This window comes from Arvicanthis niloticus, chromosome 8 (genome assembly GCF_011762505.2).
Source record: "Arvicanthis niloticus isolate mArvNil1 chromosome 8, mArvNil1.pat.X, whole genome shotgun sequence".
Classification (NCBI taxonomy): Eukaryota; Metazoa; Chordata; class Mammalia; order Rodentia; family Muridae; genus Arvicanthis; species Arvicanthis niloticus.
In genome coordinates, this window is record NC_047665.1 from 2,210,942 (window position 1) to 2,219,584 (window position 8,643).

General features: G+C 42.5%; 1 protein-coding gene across 12 annotated transcripts in view; it reads right to left on the bottom strand.

The window, feature by feature from the left end:
- Aopep (aminopeptidase O (putative)) overlaps positions 1–7,969 on the bottom strand; it is a 305,721-nt gene extending 297,752 nt beyond the window's left edge. For 11 of the 12 annotated variants that reach the window (XR_013111995.1, XR_013111994.1, XR_013111996.1 and 8 more), the window contains exon 1: positions 7,860–7,963. The gene's annotated coding sequence lies outside the window, so the exon portion shown is untranslated. Of the gene's footprint in view, positions 1–7,859 lie in introns of all 12 variants that reach the window. The other variant, XM_076938857.1, reaches the window with a different exon arrangement.
- Between the last annotated feature and the right edge of the window lie 674 nt (positions 7,970–8,643).

Consider the following 8,643-nt stretch of genomic DNA (forward strand, 5'->3'; position numbering starts at 1 on the left):
ACATCTTTAAAGAAAAAAATGTCAGCCGCCTGGGGGTGGGAAATTTTTTTTTCTTGATACTAAAACTTGTTCTGAGAATTGTATATTGCAGAATACACAGCCTTGGTGTATCTACTCATCAAGCATACTGAGCAGACCTGCCCAAACCTCCGATGTCCTGAAATTCCATCTGGATTCAGTGAAGACACAGCATCAGAGGCTTATCAACTTACTCTTCCCCCTACCCCTCTTCTAAAATCTCAACGCCCTTAATCAGCTTGAAGAAGTTAAAGAAGAGTCAGCGCCCCTATTCCCTGGGCTTGGGGACTAATGTGGTTAATAATGGTCTGTCTTTCTAGGGAAAAGTAGTAGTTTTGTTGGAACAGGGGGGATTAGCTAGGACTTATTACATAGCCATAACCTATTGATAGAAATCTGAATAATTATTATCAAGATGAAGTTATAATTTCTTTAATGGTACAAAATTTACTTTGATTTCAAATTTAAGGTTTTCATTGGTATGAGCCTCTTATTAATATAAAAATGAGATGAATATTGATACTCTCATGGGCATTGTGCCTGTATAACACATTTAGGAATACAAGGCCTAGACCCAGCCCCTTTTTTAACGTTTTTAATTGATTTGGGACGGTTAACCTATGAGTTAAGGGACTATAGCAAATTCATGGTTTTGAGTTTATTGTTAGGGTGTTTTCCATATTTTATTTAGAAATAGCTGAGAGGAGTGAACAGACCACAGTCCAGGTTACCTTACATGGATAGTTGGTTTTCAAAACATCAGAGGTCCATAGAACTGACGCTACAAATATTTATATATTAATGTTCATTTTGATTAGAGACCTGTCTGCTCCTGACAGCTTCTTGTCGTGGATTCTAAGAAGAAATTGAGCATCCTTGGAGATACTCCAGTTGTGTGGTGACAGCCACTAGGCAAGAATTGCCTCTCTCCATCTACAGACAAAGTACTGTCCAGAAAAGGACACACGTGCAGAATAGTCGACTGATTATATCTGCCTAGACAGAGTAATCAGCCCTTAATAATCCTGCATCACTAAGGTCTGTCAGATGATTCTGGGCCAGAAGGCTGAAGATTTGATGCTCCAACGTTTGGTAGTATAGCGGCTTTTCAGGTGTTCAGCGGTCTCTATAAATTGGCTAAGTTTTAGAAGCTATGCTTAGTGCTTCCCATAACTTCAGTTAACTCAGTCATTCTGGATTTCTGATGGGGTTGAAGACCTATAGTCTCATAGCCAATCCTGGCTATTTACTTTGAGAGAAAAGATCTGAGTAGATGGTTTTCAGCTGACACTCATTCTAAAGCCAAAAAGCCAGGATCAAAAGTAAGTGTTTTAGTTAGAAGAGATGACAGAGGTTCTGGTTAGTCACCAGAATGATGGACTGGGTATTAGGACTATCTTGTACCTCACTGGTACAATTAGGAATAAGTATGCTCTAATTGTATTTTGAGAGAAAAGTTCTACTTTAACAGGAAGAGTGATATGTAGGAGGAGCTAAGTGGGAAGGAGTACTGAGAGGAAGAGATGGAACAAGGAGAGAAGATGAAGAAGAGAAGCTAGGTGATGAGAGAGAGAAAGAGAGAGGGGGCATGGAGGCAGATGTTCACATGTCTCCACCAGTCAAAGATAGTTTTTATATCTAGGTTGGGTATTGGGTTACGCTTCTGATTGAGCATTACCAAACTTATAAATCCTTTGATTAACATTTTAAAAAATCGTATAAAAGCAAAAAGGAAAGGGGGGGCATGGGACAGGGGTGTTCTAGGGAGGGGAAATGTGGAAAGGGGATGGCATCTTAAATATAAATAAAATTAAAATAAAGACTGTCAAAAAAAAAAAGTACAGAATACCTATGATACACCCACAGACCCAAAGAAGTTAAATAAGAAGGACGGCCCAGGCAAGGATGCTTGAATCACACTTAGAGGGGGGAACAAAATAGTCAGAGGAGGTAGGGAGAGGGAAGGAACTGGATGGAAAAGAGAAGGATGTGGAGGCAGGATCAGGTGCAGAGAGACAGGAGGGAGGCCCAGAGGGTCAGGACAATGAATGGAAATCTGCATCTGGTGGGGGTGGGGGAGAGGGTGGGGGTTGGTAGGGGAGAATCTCTAGGAAGCCCCAGAAACCTGGGATGGGGAGGTCCCCAGAAGTTAATACAGGTGACCTCAACAGTGGGGACATGGAACCTGAAGAGGCCACCTCCTATAGCCAGGTAGGACCCCAAATGGAAGGATAGGGACACTAACCCACCCACAAAACTTTTGACCCAAAATTTGTCCACCGGACATCTCATCCCTCCTTTCTCTTCTCAGGACGGAAGTGTCCTTTGTACCTGAGCACAGCCTGACTGCGGTTTCTGCTCTGGATAGAATCTTGTTTGGCCCTCTAGGTCCATGAGTTATAATCATCTAAGCCCTCTGAATCCTCCACCTCAACTTCCTTCCCTTTCTCAACATTTTTTTTTTAATCTGAGAAGAGATTGCTACAATCTTTTGATCAAAACCCCACAAATGAACAAAAGACACCTTTCCCTCCTATTCTTTTTAGTCTATTACTCAACCCACTTTCTGCCCACTAGTGTCTGCTCACATCTTCCTAGACCACTGAAGTCCCACAATGGAGGCAAATTACTTCCTCATGAACAAACACAGGGGGTCTTCTTGTGTCTTAATCTTGAGGAATTAAGGCACTGACCAAGCCCCCCACCAAGTGTTTCTCCTCTCTTAGGATTATGTGATTACATTCTCTTCTCTATCTTTCTGCCTCTGGTCTTTTCTTCTCCTACTTTTTAGATGAACTGTGACCTCTGTGTCCTATAGCCCTGGCTTCAAATCTTAATCACTGGACACAGGGATTCCTGCTCTAAAGCTTTAAGCCCATGTCCCTGGTCCCACGTTTTCCTAGTAGGTGCCACCAGTATCTACCTCATTGCTTGAGGTAGAACTCTGGAATCAGCACAGACTCCTCACTCACACCAGGGCCAATGTCAAAGCCATGCTACTTGAATCCAATTATCTCTGAGGCCCTCTCTCTGGAATCTAATACAGGTCACATCGATACAGGAAAAATGAAAAGTGCATGTGAGTAAATGACTCGGAGGCTCCTCTTAGGGGACGGTGCACCAGAACACAGCATGCTGGAGCTCTTTTGTGCAGAATTAATTCTTCTAACTCCATGAACACAGGCAGATAACTGAGCATCTTGGTCTTGAGATTCTCAAATGTTTAGCAAAGGGCAAGAGAATCTCTACTTACAAGATATAACAGACAGCTCAGACCTTAAAATGTACAGTATACTGTGACATAGGCCTGATATTACTGGTAACAACAACAAAAAACAAGCCTGATTTGCCTTTCATGCCAAAATAGAGCAAGCACTTCTTAATTTCCATTGCTTTCTATAACTAGACCTTCAATTGCAAATGTCAAAGAAATAAAGTGTAAGCAAACAAAAAGCCAAGAGAAATTACAATGAAGTTGATAATACATAAATGCTACTTTACTTCAATTTCTTCAGGAATCATAGAGCAACAAATTAGCAGCAAAATCAGTGTCAGAACCATTTTGATGGTCACCAAGGCTAAGAACAAAAAGCTTCCTTGCACAGGGCTCTGAGTGTGAGAACTAAACAGTGTTCAAATATAAGGCTTTGAAAGAATTAAGAACTCAGTTGTGGCAATGTAGTCTGAATTCCCTGTGGAAGTGATTGCCCCATCACCACCTGGTTAGTGGCAAACCAGGCCCTGGGTGTCCCTTCAGAGTGTGGATTGGTTCCTACATTGCCCAACGAACTCACAAGTTATGTCCAAGGTTAAGACTGTAAAAAGGAGGAGGCAGACAAGAAACATAGCAATTCTGTTACAAAGTCAGCATTGACCAAATCTAGGGATAAATGAGCTTTGAAGCCAGAGAGCCAACTTCATAATCTAGTTTTGCCACCTAATTTTAATTTTGTAATTTTAATAAGCCACCCAATCTACCTATGCTACAAAATTCTTGGTGTATAAAATAGAAACTAAAAACGTTCTTATTTTATGGGCAAAGTTCCTAGAACCATGTGTGAATGTTACATAACAGGATAGCAGGTGATGTCAGCATCACTGGCATTTTCTTTACTACTTTTAGACTCCTTATCACACTACAATCTGTGCTTCAACTCCAGCTTAACTCTGTCCACCAGACACTGTGTCCACAGTGGAGACAGCATCACTTCAGTTGGCATCTCTATCCACACCCTCTGCCAGCTCACAATCAATCACTAAGAAGAAGGCTCATGCCAATTTCAACAGTCCCCAAAAGTACAGTGCATGGTCTACCCACACAGTGGGATAGTATTAATCCCTTAAAAGGGAGGAGGTTCTGATATATGCTGCAGTGTGATTAAACTCTGAGAACATTCTGAGTGGAATATAGCAGTCAGGGGTGGGCAGATATGGCAGAATTCCATCAACATGAGACCTGTGGAGTTAGCACACACAGCAGAGCTGGAACAGAGGACACCTGGAACGAGCAAGGGGCGGTGAGAGGCTATCATCCAGTGAGTGCAGCATTTCTTTTGAGGTGGTAAAAACGTTCTGGAGATACATGCAGATTCACATAGTTGCATGAATGTGCTTGGTACCACTCAACCATGCACTTAAAGAACTTAAAGCAGTTAAGTTTTTGCCTGTGTATTTTCTAGTTTACATACATAAAATAAAAAATAAGCATTTAAGACCCACAGAGTAAATTTTCAAAGCAAGTTGTAACGTAAGCATGAGTCTTAACTCATTCTCAAGTTTCTAAGTAGGGAACCACAGGAACCAACATCAACTTGTAGCTGGCCTTGGTCTAAAATACCCAGCATATGTGGGGAGAGGGCACAACTTAAATTGTTCATAAGAGGGATTATGTCACTTTTATTTTAGACAGAAATCTGCCATGTAGCCCAAAACTAGCAATGCTCCTGCCTCAGTCTTTTAAATGCAAGGATTATAAGTGTTTACCACCATGCCTGGGTTTCATTTTCTGGGTTAAAACAATTTTTAGTCCACTGAAACGAGAGAAAGAAAGCTACTTGGGGGCTATGTGTACCACAGTGCGTAACAGCAGTTTTTAAAGGAGATACTAATCCTTGCATGCCCACAATGACTCAGATACTTTCGCAGCATCTCCACCAGACAACACTGAAATAACCCTAAAACTAAGAAGAAATTCAGAAGTCCATTACTGTGACATACAAAAGTACAATATTTTAGGCTGGCAAGATGGCTCATCCAGTAAAGGTTCTCACCACCAAATTATAGCCTGAATCCAATCCGTCAAACCTGCATGGTGAAAGGAGAGAGCTGACTCCCACAAGTTGTTCTCTTACATTAGGACAACCAGCATCCCACACACACTTGCACACAATCAGAAATATGTAACTGTAACAAATAACCCCTTTTGTTCTGTTTTTTTCAAGACAGGGTTTCTCTATGTAGCCCTGGCTGTCCTGAAACTCAATGTATAGGCCAGGCTTGCCTCATACTTAGAGATTCAGCTGTCTCTACCTCCTGAATGCTGGCGTTAAAGGTGTATGCTACCACTGCCTGGCTTACATACAGACTTTTTATAAAGTGAATGTTTCAAATCTCCTCAAGCAAAATGTTTCTTGTATAGCAAAGCCACAACGAAGGGAAGTTTAACAAGTGGTCACTTCCAAAATAGCAGGATTCCATTCAAGGCAAACAATCATCTGGTAAACACCATACATACATTAAACATTTTTCAAGGAACAACAATTTCCAAATAACAAGAGTGTCATTTTCAAAGATGGAAAGCCGGGACCAGACAACAACGTCAGAAAGTGCTTAGCTGGTCCTTGCAAGGAATCTGGCACTGCTCTAAGCTTTTCTCCATGGGAACGCATTTTGTCTTCATAACACCCATCTAAGCAATACTATTGCTCTCACCTGACAAACAAGAAAACTGAGGTGTAGAGGAGTCAGGGATCTCACATGAGCTTCAAGGTGCCCACTAAGCAACAGATCCAGGATGTAAAATCTAGATGTGTATTAGTACAATCTGCAGTTTCATTATTGTACCATACTGTCCACTGGTGACAATAAAATGATCCACAAGGAGCTCAACAAACTCAAATGCAAAGCAACTGGAGAGTCAAAAACAACAACGGTTCTGAGGAAACCATCACATTTCAACACAGGACAAATGATGTTTGTGACTGCATACTAGAAGAAAAAAGGCAAGAAAACCACTTAATGCCTTTAAATTATTTACTGATATTTACATTACTAAAAAGGGATGCCAAATGTAAGATTCATTTCTTGAATCTCTAAATAGAAGGTATTTAAAAAGCAACATTGTTTTCCATGTATGTCACAATTAAAGATAAGGGTGCTTTCTCTCTTCTGTCTCTCTGTCTCTCTTTGTCTCTCTTTGTCTCTCTCTCTCTCTCTTCTGTCTCTCTGTCTCTCTTTGTCTCTCTTTGTCTCTCTTTGTCTCTCTCTCTCGCTCTCTCTCTCTCTCTCTCTCTCTCTCTCTCTGTGTGTGTGTGTGTGTGTGTGTGTGCGCCGCCTGTAGGAAGACTTATTTCCAGATGTTTTAACTTCAAGAATATGAGAATTTACAACATAGCTACAAAGTATCAAAGCAGGGCCTTAAGAGGCAGCTCAGTCTGAAAACCACCTGCTGTGTAAGCACAAAGACCCAAGTTCAGTCCCCAGAACCTAAACACAAAGTTTCACTCAGGTCTGTGATTCCGGTGCTGGGGAGGTAGAGGCAGGCACTTCCAGGGGTTGCTGGCCGATCCAATCTACTTGGCGAGGTCCAGGCCAGTGAGAGAAGCTGTCCCAAAAACAAACAAACAAACAAACAAACACAGAGGCCAGCATCTAAGAAACCAGAGTTAATGTCATCCCTTGTCTCCACATGAGTACACATATTACACACTTGTATGAGTGTGTACACACATAGATAGGCACACACTCCCACATATACATACCTACACCTCCACAAACACACACACATACACACACACACAGAATTCATATAGTCAGATGAGTGAATAAACTTATGAACTCACATATGACTAATGTAAAAAACCTAGAATTTGACCACTAATGGTGGTTATTTTTAGAAAAGAGGAGGAGAAAGAAATGAAGAAATGAAGAAAGAAAGAAAGAAAGAAAGAAAGAAAGAAAGAAAGAAAAGAGGCCTTGAAGTCATATATAACCTTGAATTTAAATCTTGCCCTTTGATTTTGGTTACTGGTAATTTTCACCCAGTCAATTTCATGTAACTGAGCCTCAGTTATTCTCTCTGTAAAGCAAACATAATAATTCATAACAATAATGCACCAACTAAGGAGACAATGAGATGTAAGTGTTGGGCACAGTCCCTGAAGTCTAAAAGACCGTTGACAGTAAACAATATTATTCTCTGTAACTCCCAATACTGGACAACCTAATATTTACCAACTAGGAAATCACTGGCAGCCTTCTCAAAATCATACGGAGCACAACATACTCTGCTGAAATGAATGCGCTAGCTGCACGTGGAAACAAAACAAAAGCACCCAGGGTCAGAATTGAATTCAGCATCAACACGAGCCCAGTTGTCACCTCTGAAAACAGCTCTAAGCACCGCTGGCAGGTGTGGTTTCCGTGTACCCTGCGCGCCACCTTTGCAGGTAACTGTCGCCGCTGCTTGAATTGCACAGTGCGCTAATGACTGGTTACAGTTTATGTGACAGCATCCCAAGGACTCGACCCTAGCAGGTCAGACAGGATCCCACCACCTCACTCCACAGGAGGCGAACAGAATCCCACTGGCTCACCCCAGGGCATGTCGTATCGGATCCTACCTGCTCACCCCACCAGAGGTCGCGGGTCCGCGTAACCCGGGGCCGAACTGCGGGTTACCTGTCTAAGCCGCGGTGCTGCAGCTACACTTCCGCAGACTCCGGGTTACCACGGGCTACCAGGCAAACACCAATTGCGTCATCAACACGCGACAGGGTCGACTGCTCTCCCCCGCCCCCGTAGGCCTGTTCTTCGGCCGCTACTGCGCAGGCGCAGGGCCGCTAGTGGTCTCCGTATTTGGACTCCAGATTGGGTAAACTGCACGCACGCCTCACTGAAATACAAATTTGTCCTTTTTGCTTTTGAGACAGGGTCTCTCTGTCTAGTTATGGGTAGTCTGGAACCTACTGTGTAGACCAGACTGGTCTCGAACTCAGAGATCCGCCTGCCTCTGCTTCCTGAGTGCTGCGGTGAAAGGAGTACGCTGTTTATTTTTTAGTTCACATTTCTGAAGCATATTTCTGAAGTTTACATATTCATCCCAGCACAGTGCCTTAAATAAGTTCTTACTATGCCCCAGACAGATACAGTATCTGCGGCTACAGAAGTGGGCCAGTTGTGTGTGCCTTTGTGGAGACAAACTTTGGTTGGGAAAGTGAGTTCTGAATGATTCAACAGATAATTCTCTTTTTTAAAATTCATTTAGTATGTGTGGTGGTGTGTAAGTGTGTGCACCTGGCTGTACGCATAGGTACACAAATGTACAGGTGCCTGGGGGGAGGGGCAGAAGAGGGTGTCGGATCCCCTTGGAACAAGTTGCAGATACACCAAACCCAGGTCCTTTGT